General features: G+C 44.9%; 1 long non-coding RNA gene and 10 other non-coding genes across 15 annotated transcripts in view; all 11 read left to right on the forward strand.

The window, feature by feature from the left end:
• The window catches only part of LOC144770508 (uncharacterized), a 65,177-nt gene that overhangs the window by 6,547 nt on the left and 36,038 nt on the right, over nt 1-22,592 (forward strand). For 2 of the 5 annotated variants that reach the window (XR_013598914.1, XR_013598915.1), the window contains exons 4-14: nt 91-146; nt 771-825; nt 1,908-1,957; nt 2,127-2,169; nt 4,948-4,996; nt 6,136-6,186; nt 7,331-7,381; nt 7,695-7,768; nt 8,254-8,325; nt 8,624-8,676; nt 9,056-9,416. This is a non-coding gene — a long non-coding RNA (uncharacterized LOC144770508). Of the gene's footprint in view, nt 1-90; nt 147-770; nt 826-1,907; nt 1,958-2,126; nt 2,170-4,947; nt 4,997-6,135; nt 6,187-7,330; nt 7,382-7,694; nt 7,769-8,253; nt 8,326-8,623; nt 8,677-9,055; nt 9,417-22,592 lie in introns of those variants that run through there. The other 3 variants (XR_013598912.1, XR_013598913.1, XR_013598911.1) reach the window with 3 other exon arrangements.
• On the forward strand, nt 242-329 carry LOC144771244 (small nucleolar RNA SNORD35). Its single transcript, XR_013599198.1, has one exon. It is a non-coding gene; the product is annotated as a small nucleolar RNA SNORD35 (small nucleolar RNA).
• LOC144771230 (small nucleolar RNA Z195/SNORD33/SNORD32 family) lies at nt 867-945 on the forward strand. Its single transcript, XR_013599185.1, has one exon. It is a non-coding gene; the product is annotated as a small nucleolar RNA Z195/SNORD33/SNORD32 family (small nucleolar RNA).
• LOC144771233 (small nucleolar RNA SNORD34) lies at nt 1,994-2,064 on the forward strand. Its single transcript, XR_013599187.1, has one exon. It is a non-coding gene; the product is annotated as a small nucleolar RNA SNORD34 (small nucleolar RNA).
• LOC144771256 (small nucleolar RNA SNORD50) lies at nt 2,229-2,297 on the forward strand. Its single transcript, XR_013599210.1, has one exon. It is a non-coding gene; the product is annotated as a small nucleolar RNA SNORD50 (small nucleolar RNA).
• Nucleotides 5,055-5,123, forward strand: LOC144771254 (small nucleolar RNA SNORD50). The gene has a single exon (XR_013599208.1). It is a non-coding gene; the product is annotated as a small nucleolar RNA SNORD50 (small nucleolar RNA).
• On the forward strand, nt 6,252-6,320 carry LOC144771257 (small nucleolar RNA SNORD50). Its single transcript, XR_013599211.1, has one exon. It is a non-coding gene; the product is annotated as a small nucleolar RNA SNORD50 (small nucleolar RNA).
• Nucleotides 7,434-7,502, forward strand: LOC144771251 (small nucleolar RNA SNORD50). The gene has a single exon (XR_013599205.1). It is a non-coding gene; the product is annotated as a small nucleolar RNA SNORD50 (small nucleolar RNA).
• On the forward strand, nt 8,089-8,173 carry LOC144771247 (small nucleolar RNA SNORD35). The gene has a single exon (XR_013599201.1). It is a non-coding gene; the product is annotated as a small nucleolar RNA SNORD35 (small nucleolar RNA).
• On the forward strand, nt 8,411-8,497 carry LOC144771245 (small nucleolar RNA SNORD35). The gene has a single exon (XR_013599199.1). It is a non-coding gene; the product is annotated as a small nucleolar RNA SNORD35 (small nucleolar RNA).
• Nucleotides 8,711-8,791, forward strand: LOC144771228 (small nucleolar RNA Z195/SNORD33/SNORD32 family). Its single transcript, XR_013599183.1, has one exon. It is a non-coding gene; the product is annotated as a small nucleolar RNA Z195/SNORD33/SNORD32 family (small nucleolar RNA).

Below are 22,592 nucleotides of genomic sequence, written 5' to 3' on the forward strand. Positions count from 1 at the left end.
CTATTTTGCATTTACCGGTAAAGTGGTGTGCGCCCACTGAGGCAGACACGTTTCGAGACTGGTTTTAACTATTGCTTGTCCGACCCACAGGTTCACCAGGAGGGATGCCCATCACTGGAACAAGATGGATAAGAAGTTGGCTGGAGGTATGATCGATAATTCTGTAATAACGTGCTCAAGAGCCCCCACCTTCCAGTGTCTGTTTGCCTGGAAGTAGATGTCCCTTCCGGGCAGGGTGTCTGGCAAATGATGTACATTCTCACGATGGTCTTCCGAGCTCGCACGCGGGTTGTGACGAGAACGCCACATGGCTTGGCTGATGCCTGGACGTCTAGTATTGTGGGCTTGTTTTCAGGCTCTTTGAGATGATCCAGGTCTTTGCAAGCACAACTTGAACCTGGTCCCGTTCGAGGCAATGCCGGTTATGGACGGCTCTTCAATAAAAGTTGTAGATCACGTGCCCCACAGTACTGGGGGTGGGTGGGGTAGTCTTAAATCTTGGTGCGGTCTTAAATGTTATGGTGGCTTAGTTACCTTACCTGTAGAGCTTCGAGGAAAATTCCGTTCATTTCGACTGCTTCTCTGCTGCAGTAGTGTCGTTTGCCTAGGCTTCCACAATTTCGGGGGCTTATTCCTCCTGTTTTAAGTCTGGCCTTTGGCACTCTGAATTGAAAGGCTGGTGTAACTGCCCATTTGACTCTTTAGTGTCAGTCTTCTAGATGTTATCAACATGTTGCCTGTTAACTTGATTTGCGATTTTTTCTTTGCAGTTCTGTTGGCCCGTGCAGTTTCTTACAGCCCAGCCCTGTGAACTCTGCCATATTGGTAAGTTTAAAACTACGTATCGCCCGTACCTTGTGCCTGCACTGGTCTGTGATGTGATATTGTCAGTTTTCGAGTCTTGCGACCATGAGATACTGTACATGCACTACCATCTGAGACTTCGTTGTCTGGCTTCTCTCCTTAGTATCTAGTTAATTGGCATTGTTTTATTCGCTCTTTTTTCAAGCTACCTCATCCTTCACGCTGGGTACTGGGCGCGGGTGTATGGATGAGAATGAAATTAATGCAGATGTGCAAGTTTTGCACCTTGTAGGTCAAATCATTCGTTGTAATGCGGTTTGCACAATCGCAGACGTTCCGTTAGTTTACAAAGAGTACGTGAAGTTATTTTGCTTTTAGCATGATCATAAAAGATGGGTTTTAATCTTAAGCTTTTGTCTTGATTGTACCATGACGACCTAACCAAATTTTGTACCTAACCTGCCTCCTTACAAGCAAGAGCTCAATTTTTAATGTGTTCAAGTCTTCCGCTCGTCTTACAATATCAGTCGGGTTAACAAAATTAGGGGATAAGAACCTTTATTGTACATTCAAACCACGTGTGCCCCATCCACATCCACACGGGGGGGGGGGGGTTGGGAGGACTATGCAGACAACTTGCATTCATGCCTCGCCTTTAAATGACCTTGGCAGATTTTTCCTTTGTAGTTTCAGAGTTTCAGTTACGTGAACTAGGAACAAAATGGCATTCTATCAGACACTGCACCAATGATATCCTAACAGCTTAACAGTACTGAACCCGGAATCCCAGAGCTCTTAAAAGATGTGAAGCTGGAAATATCCTTAATTTACTGAGTTCACCAAAGTAAAATTTGACGAATTGATACCGAATCCAGTAATTTTAACTTTAATAACGGGAGTATTCAGTAATTGAATTCTTTCACAGCCATACTGTGACACCCCCGCAACTAGAAACGCTGTAGCATGAAGATGGGTGTTCCCCATGGTACTGTGTACCCAAACTGCAATTAACTGTCTGCATGCCGTTCCCTACTCCTAAGTGAGTTTGTTCCTTGTATAAAGTTGCTCTGTCACTAAATTAGAATGTTTTTGTTTTTCTCCAGAAACTTTGCTGCTGAGGGCGTGCCTGAATAGCGTCGCTGTCCCTTCTAAGGTAGTCTCCCTTTTCTGGAGCTAATAATTGTAATTGCCTCGTCAATGATGCTGCTTTTACCTACATTGTTTGATTTCCTATGAAATTGCTTAGTAACTGAGACGTTCCTGTACTACTGACCAGCTGATGGTCGCAAGAGCTTTGCTAATGTGTTCTTATTGCTATGCAGGTGCATGATGGTCCAGAGGTGCTCGGAGCTGCAGCTCACACAGGTATACACTATTTCCTCGTTGCTTTTGAAACCTCCCCCCCCCCCCCCCCACTGCAAGCAGACCAGTGATGAGTCTATCCCGAACCAGAGACTAGTGACGACAACCTCTATGGATCTGACTGCTGAGGTCTGTGCCCCATGCACAGGCTGGGGGTGTAGTCTTGACACCCACCATGCCTTATACTTCTCCATTGTTACTGCTCTTTTGCGTTCTAATAGGCCTGGCCTTTAATGAGGGGCAAGGGTGCTATTAAGTTGTAATGTTTGTACAGGAGTGTAACCTGAATGTACCACTATTCATTCTAACCTAGCTGTTGATGCCCTTTTTGCTCGACTCCCCAGCAAGCATCTTGTAAGCTATGTATAATCTATGTCTCAAGGAATACATTAAGAAAAGGGGGTGCGTTGTGCCTTCGCCTTAACTTGAATATGTGGGATTCAAAAGTAACCTACCATAACCCAATTCCCCCAAGCCACACAACTTCATCACTTTTTAAACGTTGAGTATTTTATTCTGTCAGTTCGGCTCTATATGTCCATAAAAGCAATATGAAGACCGAATATAAAACTTTGTACATAGACATCGCAGCATTAGTGAAATATTTACACTTGTAACCAGTAATTTGCATGTTAAAACACAACAGTCAGCTACATTAACTAGCGAATTACAAGGCTAAAACATACCAGCTTTGATCTTGTAATCCACATCCAGCCGAGGAACTTGATTGGTCGGAGCGCAATGTTAGTGCAACGCTGCTGCTTCTGGTGCTCGGGTTCCTGCATATTGGTTTCAACTACTTGTTTCGCAGGCCCAGATATGCTGGGCAAGTAACCCAGACAGTGTTTTGTCTCGGTGCAAATGGGGCATATGTATGCTTCAGGGGTCCAAATGCATGTTATTGGGAGATTTACAACCTAGAATGAAATTCGGTCAAATAAAGCTAGTTTCGAAAAGTCCCTCTGTTCTGAACCATACAGAACTGACCCCAAACTTCCCTCATAGTGGCCAACTATTGAGTAAAGTGGGCCTAAGGGCATACCCAGGTAGTAACATCCACAACTTGTGAGACTACAAAGGCAGCATACATGCTGCCCTTGGCGATCACCACTGTTGGCCAATAAAGTAGGAAGAAACCATGCTTGATCAATCTGCCTCTTAAAGCCAAAATACAGCTGAAAATTGCCTGCATGACGCACAAGGCTATTCACCTGAAATCACCCAGCTACCTCACTCATAAGTTGACAATTTCCGGCGGGTCCAGAACTACCAGGAGCACAAACAATCTTCTGCTGAAACCACGAAGATTCCGGAAGGAAAAAACTTCTCTGGAATGGCGCCCAGGATCTGGAACGCACTTCCTCCTGAAACGAGGCTCATCTCCTCCCTTCTTTTTAAGAAAGAACTTCTTTTTAAGAAAGAAGTCAAAAGTATCCTTATGGCTAAATACACTTGAACAATGCGTTTGACCTACATTGCGAACAGTATTCCAGTATTCCAGTATTTTATTATGATATAGCCTATATATTCCTTTGCACATGTGTGTTGACTTATATTCTATATATATATATCCGTTTATTAGCCTTGCTACCTCATACCTGTACTATACGTAATATTTTTGGTATGTACATGAACTTGATGATCGACCTACCTACTATGCCCCCTTGTTCCCCTACCCTTCCACCAGCCTGTGTAAAGCGCTCTTATCTGCAAAGATCTTGTTCGCGCTATATAAAACTTTCAAAATAAACTAAATAATAGTGTTAACTCGTTCTCAAAATCCTGCATGTGTATTTGTTTGTGGGGATCCATTCGGTACTTTTATTTTGAAAGTTTTATGTAGCGCGAACAAGATCTTTGCAGATAACAGAGCGCTTTACAAAGGGAGGTGGAAGGGTGGAGGAAACAAGGGAGCATAGTCGGAAGGTAGGTCAACAAGTTAATGTAAATAGTAGAAATATTACATATATCACAGGTATGAGGTAGCAAGGCATAATTGGCACGTAGGTACCTTGTCAGTACTAAGCGTGCCACAACTTTTTGTCTTTAATCAGTTAGTTTAGTTGGCCTATAATTTACTGGTACGGATCAGTCACCTTTTTGAAAACTGGTATTAGCTCAGCACATCTCAAGAGTCCAGTATAGGAGCTCCGCAGGCTATTGCATTGGCTAACAATGTCACTTGACCTTTGTACTGTCGTGCAAAAATAGGTCAGCCAGAATACTATCAGGCCAGGAGCTCTACTACCCATGACTTGATCTAGCAGATGAAAAAGCCGCTAGATATGCTAGTCGGAATGACTGGTCGTCTTCCTCAATCTAGGCTGGCAAAACAATCTGTCCATATGTCTGGGGCTATATAATGTGTAGCCAAAGATTGCCCAAATTTCCACATTTTACAGAATATAACATTTCGCAGAACATTCTAGTTTGAGGTCCTGTCTCCCACTGTCATTTCGCCCTACCCTGGGTGGATTTGTATAACTTCCTCGCTTTAGTACATTTATGTAAGCTGTGTAAATCCATCAGTCTACTGGAGACTGATGCAATACCCAAAATGTAATCACAAATTTGCATCCAAATAAAGCCATGACCGTAGTGTAGTTTGCTGTTGTGTAAATCAATTTTTTGGCTAGAATATGCAAAAGTAGCATTTGGTACTGGATGTTAAAATGCGTGAGCATTGGATTAACCCATATTGTAATTCCTATGAGTAAAGAACTGTAATTTCTGTGTACAGCTGCTGAGTCTTGAAGTTGATTATTCTCTTTATTCTTGCAGTGGCACAGGTCCATGATGGTTCCACGGTGTCCTGATCTGCATCACACAGGTACAAACTATTTCCTCGTCTCCCGCCCCGCCCCTCCCCCTCCCCCTGCTTCTAAGCAGACCAGTGATGAGTCTATCCCGAACCAGAGACTAGTGACGACAACCTATATGGATCTGACTGCTGAGGTCTGCCGCTTGCTCAGGGCACGGGTGGAGTGTAGTCTTGACACCTTATACTCCAACTATTTCTGCTCCTGTGTGCAGACCTTGTATGAGGAAGGGTGCATCTGGATGTAAGGGTTTTATTAAGTTGTAGTGTGGCGACATAAGTGTATCCTGAATGTACCACTTTATTTTTTTTTTTGAAGTTTTATATAGCGCGGACAAGATCCTTGTAGATATCAGAGCGCTTTACAAAGAGAAGTACATGAGGGAACATGGTTAACAGATAAATCAATAGGTCAATTAATAAAAATAGGTGGCAACTAAGCCCAACATGACATGAGTACAGAATGGTACAAATAGGTGGCTACAAAGCCCAACATGTGAGTAATAAGACAGTTCATACAAATTAAAAGGGTCAACATGTAGTATAGATCGGTGCAGAGTACTAACAGTGGTCAAGATAATATTTTAGGTGTATTTAGCCATGAAGATAGCATTTACTTCATTTTTAAAGAGTGTGGTGGAAGAGATAATCCATGGTAACCTAGCTGTTCAAGCCCTTTTTGCTTGACAATGCATCAACCATCTTGTAAGCGATGTATATTCTATTGCTCTAGGAAAACATTGACAGTGATGCAGAATACCTACCCCTAACATAATATGTGAAATTCAAATTTCAACTACCATAACCGCATTCTGCCAAGGCACCCTTGAAACTGCTTCATGTCTTAAACCTGTCTTCATTGTGAGCTACAAAGTGAAACCTACAATTGCCCATACGTGAAGTCTACTGGAGACTTTAGGATGCAATACCCAAATTGTAATCCTAAATTGGCATCACAAGTAGTAGAACCTATCAAGCCATGTCTGTAGTGTAATTTGCTTTTGTGTAATTCCATATTTTCAATTGGCATTTAGTGCTGTATGTTAGAATGAAATGCGTCTGCATTGGTTTTGTTTGACTTAGTAACTGGCAGTCCCCTGCACGTGGCCATCTGCTGGCAGAAGCTGATTAATGCCTCTTTATTCTTGCAGTGCTACTGGTCCAGGATGGTCTCAAGGAGCCCTGATCTGCAGCTCACACAGGTACAAACTGTTCCTCATATCTTTTGATAACATTGCCCCTCCCTGACCCCTCCACACTGCAAGCAGACCAGTGATGAGTCTATCCCGAACCAGAGACTAGTGACGACAACATCTATGAATCTGACTGCTGAGGTCTGTGCCCCTTAAGGCAGGCTAGGGTGTAGGCCAAGTCTTGATTTGGTACCTGCAACACCTTATATTCTGCCAGTGTTTTGGCTCTTGAGTATGTTCTAAGAGGCTAGGCCTTTTGTGCGGGAGGGTGCATCTGGGACTCGAGGGCTTAAGTTGCCCAGCCTTTTGCTCAAGGACAAAATTAAGAACTTCATTATGGCTACACCCTAACGTTAATATGTAAAATACAGTCCCATACAAATTCTAACAAGCCATACTTTTAGCGGCCCCTGTTTAAAAGGGACCTACCTTAAATACGCTAGTGTAAAGTATCTGGTTGCCTGTGGATGTAGTCTTATGGAAACACTAGGGGCCTTAGGACTTTTGCAGCGTGGGAGCAGGGCTGCTACCACACTTAAAACAGACCACCTGTCAAATCGATTTTTGTCTCTGAAGGGCCTCATTTTAGCATTCTCACTGCAGTACCTTTAAAATTGGCACCACAATGGGAATGTTAAAGCATGTTTCTGCTCAGATAAATGCACAATGGTCTGCATTTTGGTCATGCAGAACACGGAGGTAGATGCATCCCATAACCACCAGGAGGCCCTGTGTGGCCCCCATTGTTTCCTCGCTGTCACTTTTCATGGCAGTCACACTGCCATGTAAAGTGTGGCAGTGAGAACTTGTCGTATGCTGAAGCCTCATGACTGCTACGCAATTGCCATGAATCTCTTCCAGGGCAGTCGGAAGACTGTCCTGTGATTAGACTGACAGACTCGTAATATGCCCCTAAAATACATACCAAAATGTAATCCACTAAGTATTTCACCTATGACCATAGAAAACCTACATATTGTGCTTTAGTACCTTTACAGGGGATTGTATTAATTTGCAATCTAAATTATGCAAAACTATGACTTGAGTGCTAAAATGTGTCTGCATTAGTTTTGCTGATCTGAGTAACTGGCCTTCCTCTGCACGTGTCATCTGCTGGCAGGAGCTGATGTTTAATGCCCCTTTATTCTTGCAGTGCTACATGTCCAGGATGTTCCCAAGGAGCCCTGTTCTGCAGCTCACACAGGTACAAACTGTTTCCTCGTGTCTCTTGATACAGTCCCCATCCCCCGCAAGCAGACCAGTGATGAGTCTATCCCGAACCAGAGACTAGTGATGACAACCTCTATGGATCTGACTGCTGAGGTCTGCCCCTTGCTCGGGAGGTAGCTGGGGTGTAGGCTAATGCTTTGAACTGCTCAGCCATTGCATCAGCTGTTTGCGTTAACCGGGCTGGCGGCTGCTCCAGTGCTCATTTTAGACACATGGATAGTATTTATTTAAAGGGGCAACAATGGGAAATGCTGCAATTTGATTTTCTTGTGCATTTTTTGATTTAGGTTTACGTCATCCAAGCTGAGGAGCATCAACGTGCAGCCACCATTCTGCCCCTCTGAGGCTGGCCTGTTGGAAGGTAAATGTGAGGGGATACTTTGGCTTGTTTCTGTAGGTGCCGAACACTCACAACTTTAAGGGTTCATAGCTGTTGACACGAATGTGCTGCACTGGGTCGTAATAAGCCAGTTTACCTGAGTGGTTCCCAATTGGCTACCAAGACCATAGCTTTTCAATGTCAATATTCAAAGCTTATCAGTGTCTACATCAGACTTCCAACTGCGTGAGACTAAATATTCTTGCTGGTGTGTATATATTTGCAATTTAGATAGTCTTATTCTTCTTAGCAGAGTTTAGGTGTTTTGGCTCTGTTCTTGGAGGTGTATTCAGACCTGAAGCGGCATATGATGCTTTTCTCACGATGGTCTTCTAAGCTTCCCGGAGCTTTGACGATAATGCCCAAGGGCTTTACTGATGCTGGCTTCTGCATGTGGTTAAACTGTACTATTCAGAGATTTGATGGGTGATTCAAAGTATTAAGGCATGCTGTGCTTGCACTCGTAGGTATCTGGTCCGGGGAAGGTGTTGACTGAAGAAGAGCCATCCTAGACCATAGGGGAATCGCTGCTCTTGGAGGTAAGACTGCATAAGCCATAATGTCTTCTACAATGCAGCTGGATGAACCCAATTAATCCTGCGGTAATGAGATTGATTGTATTTGGGCAGATGATGTCTTTCTCACGATGGTCTTCCTAGTTCCTAAAGGAGCTCTGACGATGGTGCCATATGGCTTTGCTGATGCCTGTTCATCCAGTGGGTCTTGGGTTCATGTGCTGAAGCTTGGTTGGGTGGCTCCACTGGAGCCGAGCTCTTCTGTGAAGATCATTTAGTTTGATGCTTATTACTCATAACATGCGATTTCACTTCCATGCAGTTTATTTTGAACAATGAAGCCATCGCACGTTCTGCCAAGAACCAGTCTTTGTGGTAAGTTCCTTTTTTATCATTTCTGTTCAGATTGGAGGTCGGTGATGTGGCAAACGTCTTAATTCGAGTCTCACGACCATGAGATGCCTGTACATGCACTACCATCTGAGACCTCCACCCTTTGAAGCTGTCTTACAATGTATGGTGCTTGTCATGTCCCTCCACCCCCTGCTGTGTAATGGGCTGACCATGTGGCTTAATGGGCTGAAATCAGCAGTGCGTCTGGTCAAGCGTTACTAACTGAGATTGACCATTTAAGGAAGTTTATATTTAGTGCTTAACATTGTGGTCTGGTGGTTAGCTGGCTCTAAAAGTATGTTTTTCTTTTGGCATTAAGCTGGTTTTCCCCAAACATACTTTTTTGTGTTCTCTTTTCTAGGCACCAGAAGGAGTCGGACTCTTGAATCTGCAGAAGAGCCATCGATAATCTGCCAAACTAACATGGGAGCTTAATTGTCGTTTCACTTCAGTATTATCTGGCGCTATACTAAAGTAACCTGGGACCCCTGGGCTGAGTCCGGCTCATGAGGAGAAGTGTTTGATCTCCATTAACGTCACATGTTTGCATTGTCTGCGGGCCAGTGAAGTGTAGGTATGCAATGTACCCACGCTGGTTATGACACCCCCTCATTTGGAAGGCTGGCACATTCTAGTGTATATTTGGGGGATGTTTTATCAGGTTGGACAGTATTGATTGAAGAATTATAATTGTTTCCTTCCTGTAAAATAAAGCTTTTTTTTGACAACTCCATTTCTACATCATTAAAGCAAACTGAAATTGCCATGTAAGTGTTCATAGTAGCTCTCGAGTTCCTGGATGTTTTAATAGTTACCCTGAATGTTGCATCTCTCCCAGTGTGTGATGTACTCTGCTATTCTTTGAACACATAAGGTAGCCTCTCATAGGTGGAAGCCTGGATTACTTATTTGGGAACTGGGTTTTTATAGTCCATGGCCAACGTCCTTAATAAAGTACTTAAGCTTTATTCAGCTATGTTCCCCCCTGCAGCAGGCCATTGGAAAGTGGATTCAGTGTCTGGCTGGGATTTTTCTCTTATGGACTTGCTTTGGTTTGTGGGGGGGTCCCAAAGACCACTGGACAGGTAGCAATGATACAAGCTTCGTATTGTCACTTCAATTGGAGCTTTAACCCGGTGAGTCTATGAACTGATTTGAAGAGAATAAAGTAGGTATGGCTTAACTTGTTAGAAGCACTGGAGTCCAAGGGCCCTGCATTCCATACTAGCATAGATGTCAGCTTTCCAGATGGTAATTAGACATTACTTGGTCAGTCTTAAGACTGACTTCCAAAACTGGTCCACACAACCTTGCATATATGCAGCAGGGACAACGGTCCGTATGAGGTGAATTAGATGTTCTCGGACCAGAATTTTCCCTTTGGGTACAAATGTTTTTTTTTTCTTCAGACTGTAATGCTTTCCATACACTGCTGCCCTACCATTGTTAACCTGATCCTGCATGTATTTCTCGTTAACCTGATCTTGCATTTTCTTGTATGCCAGGAAAAGGAAACCAGGTTGGACATGTGTATTAAATACAGCAAAATGTACCTTTACTTGACAATTTACTGCCCCTCAACTGAACATTACAGTTGTCACTCACCTAATTGCGCTTAGTGACACTTGGAACACAATAGCCCTGAGTCCATACAATTAGAAACTGAATGCACCACTATCTCGGATCAAACTGCTGTTAAAAATGCCCTCCTTTTGACTAATCAGTGTTGTAAAGCCATGCATCGTAGAAAAACCTACTTATGGGGAGGGGGGGTGTTCGTCAAAACCCTTAATATTCTATTAAAACTAGCCTAATTTTATTCAGGTCCAACCTGAACACATTTAGGTAAAATGCCCATTGACTATTTGGATACCTACAGACTAATGGGCGCTCACAATAACTATCTAGGTTAATGTATGAGGTCACAATTTGTGGTGGTGCTTCCAGGAAAAAGGATGCGGATCCAACATCCACTAAGTTTCACCTAGGCGAAACCAACCAATAAGTCTAATCTCTCCGAGCACTCACAATACAATAAATTAAGTTATATCAGTATGTGTTATAATGCATCTCAATTGGCATTTGTCACACTCCCAATATCTTAAATCAGAATGTCCAAAATCCACAGTTCATTCGTTTTTAGTTTCGACTCAAAGTTCATTCATATCAAAGTTCGTCTTTTTATTTTTGTATTCTTCCAAATAACATGGATTTCCAATACAGTAGCCAACACTTGTTTCGTTGTGTAGTTATACAACACTTTAGACTTCCTCAGGGCTGTAGACAATTCTCATAAGTCATCCTGAGTCCCACATGGCCATACATTTTTTACTAATAGTGTGAAATAGTATAGACACGCTCTAGAAAGTAATAAGTCATAGATCTTAAAGAAGAATATGAAAGGATGGTTATACCACACCCAACTCACATTGCACTCCTAACACGTGAGAGGATGTAGTCGAGTACCAAGGTTAAGGTAACACCAAGAGCAACATGCGTGAATAGATGCAGTATACTATTTTGTATTCACCTATATTATCCTAATTCACTCGGATGTAATCATCATCTCATACTCTATCCATCTTTAGATCTTAAATCATAAACCCCTAATTAAATCCATTCTTATAAGCCTCCTCTGTCAGATATATAGTGGCATACCAAACTGTGGTAGCAACCACTCTTCAGCAACCCTCATCTCATAATCAATTCAGTGTGTATGTATAGTATACCATAAATAGTTGTCAAATTTAATCTGTTAAAACGTGTTACCATAAGTTGCATATCCTTAACCTCTGTGTATCTGATCCCGAGACAGTAAATATTATCCACTTCGTTATTCTCTTGTTCCGTGTGTCTCTCCACTTTACTGAAACGAAAGGATATATATCACCCCGTTTTAAGTCCGTATCATGTATAACTGAATTATCCAAAGTTTCAGTACACTCATAGCGCTCGCTTTCCCATTAAGTATACGACCAGATCCTATATCCACAAATCACTATTTCTGAAATACAGAAATAAACGCCTATGAAGAGGACTAAATTATAGGAGTACAGCGTTGTTAAACGAACAAACGTAGTACCTGTTCCACTGTTAGTGTGTATCTTCACTAGACGTTTGGCGTGCTGCACAAGCTCCATCTTGAAATGTCTATTTATTCCCTCAAACTGCGGGCGACATCTTGTAGTGTACTACAAACGTCTCAGTTCTTCATATATCCATAACCATTTTACTCGCAACTAATCATCAAAATATAAGTACAAAATAAATGAACTATAATTATAAAACACAATATTTATCTATATACTATGAGTCTTATCCTATATAACACTCCAATATCGTGAAATCCAATTACAACAATTGCCTACTATTTACCAATCTTCCCATAAAGTATCTTATGGTCTCCTATATGCCTGATTTTCAAGTTCAACACTCCGTAATCATCTATGGGTGCAGCGTCTTCTCGGGGATCTCCAGTGTTATACATAGTTATCTATATAGAAAATATAATTCTACTCCACATAATTATACATAATCATTTCTATTGTACAGCAGTGCGTATTTATAACAATCTCTTCCTTATTACAAATGTATAGTTTAAGCTCACATCAGCTGGAATATATCATTTCCAAAATCACCTGAAACCATTAAGTCAGTGTTGTACACTATCCTTAACTTCTTGACGGCTCTGAACATATTAATCATCTCTGTAATGTGCTAATCTTGTAGTCATTAATCTTGCCCCAGAAAACTGATATTCAAACCATTCTCAACTCTCAATTTCATCGTCCAAATAACTTCTCTGCGTCTGTTTCAATATATCACCTCGTGGGTCCTGGGTCACATGGTCTATTCCATAGTAACTGAGTTCATGCTAATCTCTCTTTTCTGAATTCTGTATTGAGTGGGCCGCAGTTGGGTACCTAGTGTCCATTTTTCCAGGCTCAAATGGTCCATTCTAATGCGAAGTCTCCTGATTGTACTACCAACATATATTAGCTCGCAAGTGCAAACTATAATGTACACTACAAAGGTAGTATCACAATTTATAAATGAATCAATTTCAAAGGTTTTTGAACCATTGTAACTAAAGCTAGTTACCTTCTTTCTGGCCCACCTACATGAACTACATCGTCCACATTTGTGAAATCCTTTTGTAATATTCGTGGGCCATACCGCTGATAATTTAACTGGATAGCTGGGACTAAGGTCATTACTCTACGTCTTTCCCTTCTTAAAAGTTATACTCTATCACAATGGTTGTAGGTCCCTATCCGCTTGTAACAGGTGCCAGTGTTTATTAATTATAGAGTACAGTTTGACAACATTATAGTGAGTCACTAAGCGCACCTTCTGTTCTGTACCATGGGATCTCTGTGTATAGTCATAATCTAGTGAATTGTCCCGCCCATGTGCGTGGACCCCAGAGCTAGCAGTTGTCAAAAAATGCAGAACTGCACACACTTAAGAGAATTTTAAGACCGATATGCAGCCTATATCCACAGGCTACACTGTCCAGTACTTCAACTAGAAATTCCACCGAAAATCCACAAACAGCACAGCCTGTCCAGGTTTTTCTAGCCAGAAAAACATGCTTTCACCAGAGAAGCCCTCAGGAATGATAGAGGAAGAAGTGGACAGACAAGCCCCTTAGGCTGCCATTATCTGGCTCACAACAGGATACTGTGCCTTTAAGAGAACTTTCCAGAAGTCTCAGTATCCCAGAATGCACTGCAGGTCCCTTTTTACTTTCAGTTCTTTTTTTCCGGCTCCTGCAAGCAGGACCCTGGGGAATTGAGCTCTCCCTTTTCAAGGGTTTATTGGTGATTTTCCACTTTCAAATTATTAGTACTTTTCTGAAGTACTTTAAGGCTTTTCTTCCCAGTGGGCACGCTTTGTCAATATGCCTGCATTATTCGATAAATGCTCAGAGTGCTCCAGGAAGAAGGCCAAGTCGGACCCTCACAAAGTGTGTATCATCCCCAGAGGAGTGTGACATTTGCCAGGGTTTCTCTAGCAGGGCCCTGAGAGATGGGATGAAGATCAGGCTTCAGGGCCTCTAAGACAGAAGACTGAAGGCACAAGGTGGGTCTGAAAGGGCTTCCTCTGCCCATGCTGAGGCCTCTGGGGGGGCTCCCCAGGGGCTGGAAGACCAGCAAACTTCCCCATTCTCCGCATGCGTTGATTGCACAGATTACTGCGTTGAGAGGGATGATTAGTCTGTTCCCCAGGGCTCTGGGTCGAAGCGGCGGCAAGGGAACTGAACAGACCACCGTCTAGGTCTCCGGTGATTTTGTCGGCGTCCTCTTCGAGTAATCAACGTCGAGAGGTGACCTGGAGCTCGGCGACACCGCCGTTCGCTGTCGTCGAGGGGATCCTTGATGTCGATCACCGTTTAGGTGCAGGTGGCCATCGGAGACAACGCTCACCGTCGAGGGGCCGCGCTCGCAGTCTGGTTGCTGTTCTTCGACGCAAAGAAGGCGCGGAAGGAGTTCTGGCGCCTGCAGTCAGTCTGCAAGGGCCTATGGGAGACACGCCCCAGCCTAGTAAGGAAGGCGGGTCACCGGGCTTGGTGTACTCCATAGTGTATACCCCTTCTAGGCAGAAGCCAGTTATGCCCCCTCCATTGCCGAGAGGGCTTCCTCCGTGGGCTCCCACCCCACCCCGCCTCCACTTCCACCACTTCTGCCTCAACCTCAGCTGCCAGCTGACAAGCCTCCTCCGAGGACAGCTTCACTGCCATGGTATCTGACTCCTCCTAAGGGGACCCCTCTGCCAAGGGCCCCAGCCAAGCCAAAGTCACCCGCCCCTGTGGAACCTTCCGAGCGACCGAAGCCAAGGAGATCGCGAACGAGCTCCGGGCGGAGGGGTAGATCGCGGAGTCTTTACAGGTCTTCCACAAGGTCAAGACTGCGCCACAGGAGGCGGCGATCACAGACTCGACCAGGACCTACTCCGTGACTGTTGGAATCCCTGTTGACAAGAGTCTCCAGTGGACGACATCAGCACATTCCAGGATGTTCTCCTGAGGGGTGCAGCGAAGTTGGGTATCACGGTGACGGCTCCAACACCCATGACGTCCGTGATTTTTGAGACCCTTCATAAGAAGCATTTGGCTCGTCCTTTGTCACTGCTGGTGTGAGGAACTGCTGGCTCCACCAATCCCAGTAGTAAAGGCCGTTCCCTCCCGGCTCCTTAAGTACAGGGCCCCAGATTCTGACCTGGCTTTTCTGCGGATGGATCCGATTCCGGACTCTGTTATTGTGACGGTGGTCAGGAAACAACATGCTACCTCCCCGTCTACTGATCCTCCTGATGAGGAGAGCCAATGGATCGACTCAGCTGGCAGGAAGGCCTGTGGGACGGCATCTACGGCTATGAAGGAGTCTAGTGATGCTCTGCTAGGGCGGTATGATTGTGCCCTGTGGGAGACCCTCCAGCAGTTCACGGAACTCCTCCCCCGAGAGGAGGAGGAGGAGGACTCTCAGGAGATCCTAAAGGAGGGGATGCTGGTGTCAAACTAGGTCATCAGCGCGGCTGCTGATGTCTCTTTTGGCGGCCCATGGGTACTGTCATGGGATCAACCAACGGCGCCATGCTTGGCTTAGGCTCTCATCACTCATGCCAGAGGCTCAGCAGCGTGTGGCCAATCTGCCCTTTTCGGGGGAAACCCTGTTCGGCAAGCATGCGGACGATGAGATGGCCCGCATGAAAGCAGAGGCCGAGACCCTGACGGCTGTTGGGTTGGAGAAGCCCAAAGAAAAAGTCCTACCGCCTGTTCCAGAGACGGTTCGGGGCACAGGGCGAGGGCAGGCTTCGCGACAGCAGCAACAGCAGTAGCAGTTCCGGAGGCCCTTCCAGAAGGGTAGAGGCGGCCAGCAGTACGCTACAGTGACCAAAGGCCCAGCTGGGTCTCTACCCTGAGCGGTTACTTCCCCTACATCCGTTACCCACTCCGGTGGGGGGAAGCGTTCAATTTTTTTTCTGGCAGAGGAGCAAAATTACTCAGGAAAAGTGGGTGCTGAATATTGTTAGCAATGGATAGTTTTCGGTTCACCAGCCCGCATCCAGCGATTCCTCCGGTCAGCTCAGTTTCAACTGCGAGAGCTCCAGGTGGAGGCTGATGTCCTGTTAAGGAAAAGGGCGATAGAAGACGTACCTCTGTCTCCAAGAGGAAGAGGTCTGTACTCCCGGTTCTTTCTGGCTCTCAAGAAGGACAAGAACAAATTAAGGCCCAGTCTGGATTTGCGACAAGCAAACAAGTGGATTCGCAGAGAAGTTTTGCATGCTGTCGCATCGGATTTATCCTCGGCTGCAACAGGGAGACTGGCTATGTTCTATAGACCTAAAGGATGCGTACTTCCATGTGCCCATTGCACACAAACACAGGAAGTTCCTGCAATTCAATCCTTAGCAATACACAGTATTGCCATTCGGGCTGAAGTCTGCGACCAGGACTTTTTAGAAGTGCATGGCGGTGGTAGCGGCACACCTGAGAGAACAAGGTGTTTGTCTACCCGTACCTGGACGATTGGTTGATCAAGGCCTCCTTCTCGGAAGCTCAAAAGCACTTCCAGTAGACGTGTGTTCTCTTGAACAAGTTGGGGTTGCACGTCAGCATGTCCTAGTCTGTCCCGACTCCGGTCCAGTGCATACAGTACCTGGGAGCCTCCAATACGCTGTCAGCAAGCGTGTCTCCTTTGGAGGAGAGACGATTATCACTCCTTCGGAAGGCTCAGGCTCTTATGACCACTCCATCTACAACAGTGAGGACGGTGTCTTCTCTACTGGGGTCGATGGCCTCTTGTATCTTCCTCACGCCACACGCACGGCTGCACATGAGACCATTGCAGGAGTGCTTGGAGGGTCAGTGGGATCAGAGGAAAGGATCTTGGGACGACAGGATACGACTGTCTCTGCATGCTCTTTAGTCTCTGAAGTGGTTGTGTTTGGCGGAGAATCTCGAGAGGGGTTCCCTTCCACAAGGACAATCCCACGCAGACTATCGTGACTGATGCGTCTCTCCATGGCTGGGGGGAGGGGGGCGCACTCCGGAGACTTACAGATTCAAGGGACGTGGTCCCAGACGGAGTCCACGTACCACATCAATTTCCTGGAACTCAGCTGTTCACTTGGTGCTGAAGGCCTTTCATCCATCCTTCCAGACCAACTCTCTGCTTGTGCAAACGGACAATACGACCACGATGTAGTACCTCAACAAGCAGGGGGACTCGAGATCACGCACTGTCGCAGGAGGCGCAGGCGATCTGACACTGGCTTCTGGCCAGAGGACTGACGATGACGGCTACCAATCTACCAGGTGTGCAGAGTGTTCAGGCAGACGCACTGAGCAGACTGATTCAGGAAAACCACGAATGGGTCATAAACGACGAAGTACTAGGAGAAGTCTTCCCAAGGTGGGGGACTCCAGAAGTAGATCTGTTCGCCACTGCTGAAAACAGCAAATGCCGAGACTTCGCCTCCAGGTACTACCAGCCGGGGACGCTGGGGAATGTGTTATGGATCAACTGGTCGAACAGCTTTCTGTACGCTTTTCCACACATTCCCCTGATTCCGACAGTGCTCATCAAGCTGTCCCAGTCCAGGGCGCGGATGATCCTGATTGCCCCGGAATGGCCCAGGCAGTGATGGTTCACGGACCTGCTTCACCGGTCTCTCCTTCCCCGGTCTCTCCTTCCTCATACGGCTGCCGTGCAGGCTGGACCTTATCATGAAGTTCGGGGGGGCAGATGTTGCACCCCAACCTCTCGTCTTTGAGTTTGGCGGCATGGCTCCTGAGAGTGCAGTATGGCCATATAAATCTGCCTGAAGATTGCATGGACATTCTGAAGGAGGGCAAGCGACCTTCCACTAGGACTTCTTATGCTTACAAGTGGAAGAGGTTTTGCATCTGGTGCAAGTCCAAGAACTATGACCCAACGACGTGTAAGGAAGATGTCATCCTTCCTTATCTTCTACATCTAGCGCAGTCTGGCCTTAATGTCCATTCCATTCGGGTTCATCTTGCTGCGCTGACTGCCTACAGGAAATGCCCTTCACAGACTTCCTTCTTTCAGATCCCTGTGATCAAAGATTTTGTGGAAGGCTTGAAGAAAGTGTTCCCACCTGTCCGGCTTCCTTCGCCTTCATGGGAATTGAATGTGGTGCTGTCCAGATTGATGAAGGAGCTTTTTGAACCTATTCATATGGCTTCGCTGCATCACCTGTCCTGAAAGGCGGTGTTCCTCGTGGCCATTACATCGGCCCGCAGGGTGAGTGAAATCCAGGCGTTGTGTTGCCAAGAACCTTATACTGTATTTCATGCTGCTAAGGTTGTTATGCGTACTCACCCTAAATTTCTTCCAAAGGTTATATCTAATTTTCATGTTAACCAGACCATAACTTTACCTATGTTTTTTCAGAATTCTTCCTCTCCAGCGGAAAGGTCCCTGCATTCCCTGGATGTTAGGAGGGTATTGAAATTTTATCTGGATAAAACAAAGGATATTTGTAGGTCAGACCAATTGTTTTATTATGGATCAGTAACGACGGGTCTTGCTACCTCTAAACAGTCCATCTCGAGGTGGATTGTGTCCTGTATACAATTGTGTTACCAAAAAGCTAATCAGACCTTAGGGGGTAAGCCTAAGGCTCATTCCACCAGGGGCAAAGCTGCCACGACTGCTTTGCTCCGTAATGTTCCAATTGCAGAAATCTGCAAGGCGGCCACTTGGAAGTCGGTCCATACCTTTGCTAAGAGTTACTGCCTGGACACTGATGCCAGGGCAGACGCTCCGGTTGGGCAGGCTTCGCTGCGAAATCTGTTCGCACAGTAGTGGTGTTATTTCTCTTTTCTCCACTGCTGCTTTGGTGTGGGGATGGGCTAGATTATGACTATACACAGATCCCCTACTACAGTAGGAGTAGTTTCTGTAAATCCAGTTCTGTAGTAGGGATATCTCTGTTAGTCATAAGAGCCCGCCCTCCTCCCCGGTGGAGAGTTATTCATGTAAGAAATGCTACAGGTCGGGCGTGTTATGCCTTCAAAAAGAACTGAAAGTAAAAGGGACTTGCAGTGCATTCTGGGATACTGTGAGTCTTCTGGAAAGTTCTCTTAAAGGCACAGTATCCTGTTCTGAGCCACATAATGGCAGCCTATGGGGCTTGTCTGTCCACTTCTTCCTCTCTATCATTCCTGAGGGCTTTTCTGGTAAAAGCATGTTTTTCTGGCTAGAAAAACCTGGACGTGCTGTTTGTGGATTTTTGGTGGAATTTCTAGTTGAAGTACTGGACAGTGTAGCCTGTGGATATAGGTTGCATATCTGTCTTTAAATTCTCTCTTAAGTGTCTGTGCAGTTCTGCATTTTTTGACAATTTAAGAGATTATTTTTGCTTGCTCCGGGGTCCACGCACATGGGCGGGACTATTCACTAGATTATGACTTTAACAGAGATACCCCTGCTACAGAACTGGAGTTACAGGACAGAAACTACTCCTTCTGTAGTAGGGGATCTCTGTGTATAGTCATAATCTAGTGAATAGTCCCGCCCATGTGCGTGTTCCCCGGCAATCAAAAATAATCTCTTAAATTGTCAAAAAATGCAGTCCTGCAAAGACACTTAAGAGAGAATTTAAAGACAAATAATGCAGTCTATATCCACAGGCTACACTGTCCAGTACTTTAACTAGAAATTCCACCAAAAACAACCACACAAACAGCACAGCCTGCCCAGTTTTTTCTACAGAAAAACTTGCCTCTACTAGTAAAAGCCTCTGGAATGATAGAGAGGAAGGCATGGACAGACAAGCCCCATAGGCTGCCATTATGTGGTCTTAAATAGGATACTGTGCCTTTAAGAGAACTTTCCAGAACTTCTCCCAGTATCCCAGAATGCACCGCAGGTCCCATTTACTTTCAGTTCTTTTTTTCCGGCTCCTGCTAACAGGACCCCCTGGTGCATTGAGCTCTCCCTTTTTCAAAGGTTTATTGGAATTTTGTGCACTTTTGGCTTAACAGTGTTTTCAGTTTGTGTACTTGGTGTTTCCCTTCACTCCTGTGTTTGTTCAGGCTTTTTAGGGCTCAGATGGTATAGATGTGGTGTAGTGATTTGTAGATGTCAGCTAAAAGCTTGGTGTTGTGTGGTCTAAAAGGGGGAACATCCTTTACAAAGCGGTAATGACACCGCAGTGCCATTACAACGCGGGTTTCACAATGCAAGTCGTTACCACGTCTTGCGCTGGAGGGCACTCTAGGCTAAGGAATAGTAGATTTACTATTCCAGCACCTTCCCTACTATACGTAGGCTGGTGTTGGAATAGTAAATCATACTATTCCTAAGTCCAGCACCCTGCAGCGCAAGTCGTGGTAACGACTTGCGTTGTAAAACCTGCGTTGTGATGGTCTGCGGTGTTTTATACCGCGTTGTACTGTCATACATCCGTCTAAAAGTGCTGCATGTGGCTCTTGTTGTCAGAGGGGTTGTTTGGGCTAGGGCTTCCTATTGGACTTGGAGATTAGGGCTTTGAATTTGCTGTTAAATTTAAGGCTGTGATTAATATTGTACACTGCAAACAATACAGATTTCAATGTGTATTGAACCTCTACAAAAGCTACACAATTCTAACTTGACTAAGCTCTGGCGCCTGCATTCTCTCACTAAACAGCTCGGTCCTATACCACTAAAATATCCACAAGTCGCATGCATAATTAATGCATTCAGACGTGCACTCCGGAAACTTTACTGACAAGTGCGTGTCAGTACGGCCAAGAGAAGTCACGATATGCAGACCAATGCAGCAGCATGTCTGAATGAGGAACGTAGGAAAGCGCCCAGTCCACCTTGGGGGTCCATCACAGCCATCCACCCCTACTTTTTTTTTTTTACACAAATAACACCCAACCCTACACACCACCACACTAATCAAATTAAAACAGATGACTAGTCCATCCACCTCTTACACATCCCATACACTTGTCTAATACACCTCACCCCTGCACTATTCAAACGCCAGCAGTGCTGCATGTACAAATCTCACAGTAAACCACTACGTCAATGCCTCCCTACTCCACAAACAAAACATCTTGCTGTGTTCCACTAAAATGTATTTACTATGTAATCATGTATCCCTATATTTTTGTGCTTTTATTGCAAAACACTTTAAAGCTTGACTGTCCTCCTACACCACAGGTTTCCAAAATGTTCATGTTGGTCACACGCTTTCTAGACATGCATAATTTCACGACACGGTAAAGCAGTGTAGCAAGCAAGCCCAATGCACCTAAGGAGGTTCAGGGGGTGGGGGGGGTTTCTCAAAGTACAGATGTTACAGGTGAGGTACAGTCTAGTAAGGACTAAATCAGGTTACCCTTTTGCAAATGCTTGTTTCAAAGCTAAAATTTCAGGTAAAAAGCACCAGCCTCCGAGATCAGCACAGCCTTCTAGCTGTGCCTCTTACTTATTTTTGTTTCCAAATGTTATCTGCATTTTATAAACTAGAACCAAAAGTTTAGTCCAGAACTGTTTAACAAGTACTGCAGAGGTGAATGGCCAGCAAAAATAGCAGAGGCTGTAGAGCAAGCTTTAGGAATTGTCTCCTGCTCTTTAATGACGCCTCTGTAGGTATTTAAACATCCCCATTAGCATTTCTAAAGACAAAAAACATGCAGCATCGCTGCACTGTAGAGGCTCCCATAAAGTATTTACTGAATGCAGTGGAATCCTTTGTAGTGTGCGCGGATTGTAGAGGGAACCATGATGGCAATCTGAAACCTTGGCAGCTAAGCATCATCCAGTGACACACCCACATATGGCAGGTGACACTACTGTGTCCCGACAGTTTGGAAAGCTCTGCCCTACACTTATCAATGTATCCTCTATCTTTATTTCAAACCCTTTCTGCTACTGTGATCTCCAAAATAACCCTTCCTAACTCCTACACCTCCTGGCCCACCCCAAACATCAGTTTACTATGATCTCTCAAAACTCTATTAAATTCTCCTTTGACTCATCCCAAACCTCATCTTTCTGCTGATGTATTTCTCTAAACCCCTTGTACATGCTCTTCCTCCTCTATTACTCATCCCGGACCTTAGCTTACTACTGTATCCTAACTAACCCTTCTGGATTTAGACTACTGTCCCTCCGTTACTCAATGTAATCAAACTAACACTACTGTGCTCAAATTAACTTATACCTCTCCATACTAATACTAACCTTGTTTTTACTCCTCCTAATCCACCACAAATCTTTTTGGTTTCCAGAGTAGTGCTCTACTGACCCAAAGGCGCTTCAGTGCCTCAGGGGTAGGTAAGCCCTATCCTATATAAATAGTTAAAATCCTGTGCAAAAAATGCACTCCCTGCGCTTCTGTACTGATCTAACTTGGTAAGTCCTTTGAAACTGGCTTAATGGGGGATATGAATGCCATATGCATACTTTGTAACATGTTCCTGCCATGGTTTTCATTCACGAGTGTTCAGCAGCAGTTTGTATTTACATGGATAGTGCATCAGGAGTTGTTTGCATGACATGTGGAGGTGGGTGAGCTGCTGAAGGCTTGCGCCTGGCCCTGCCTAGTTCCTATTGGGACCTTCAATCTCGCTTCCATGTGGCTTCTGCCTCCCTTCACCCAGGCTGGTGCGGCCAGAGCTGTCAATAGGTTAGTCTTCATCAGCTTACATCATGTGTTTCTGTGCAAATCGCTTAATCCCCACCTATAAACATTACCTGATGCACTCAAATTATTTTTGTCTAGTTTATACTATACAAGGAGTACAGAAAAGGCAGAGCAAAAGCCTTGCCATAAGGAACTACAAATGTGTACCGATTTAGGCACTGATGAGTCATTTCACAGTGCATAAAGGACATATTGCAAGACCTTTCCTTTAAAGTTACAAA

The sequence above is a fragment of the Lissotriton helveticus genome, chromosome 7 (assembly GCF_964261635.1).
Source record: "Lissotriton helveticus chromosome 7, aLisHel1.1, whole genome shotgun sequence".
In the NCBI taxonomy this organism is placed as follows: Eukaryota; Metazoa; Chordata; class Amphibia; order Caudata; family Salamandridae; genus Lissotriton; species Lissotriton helveticus.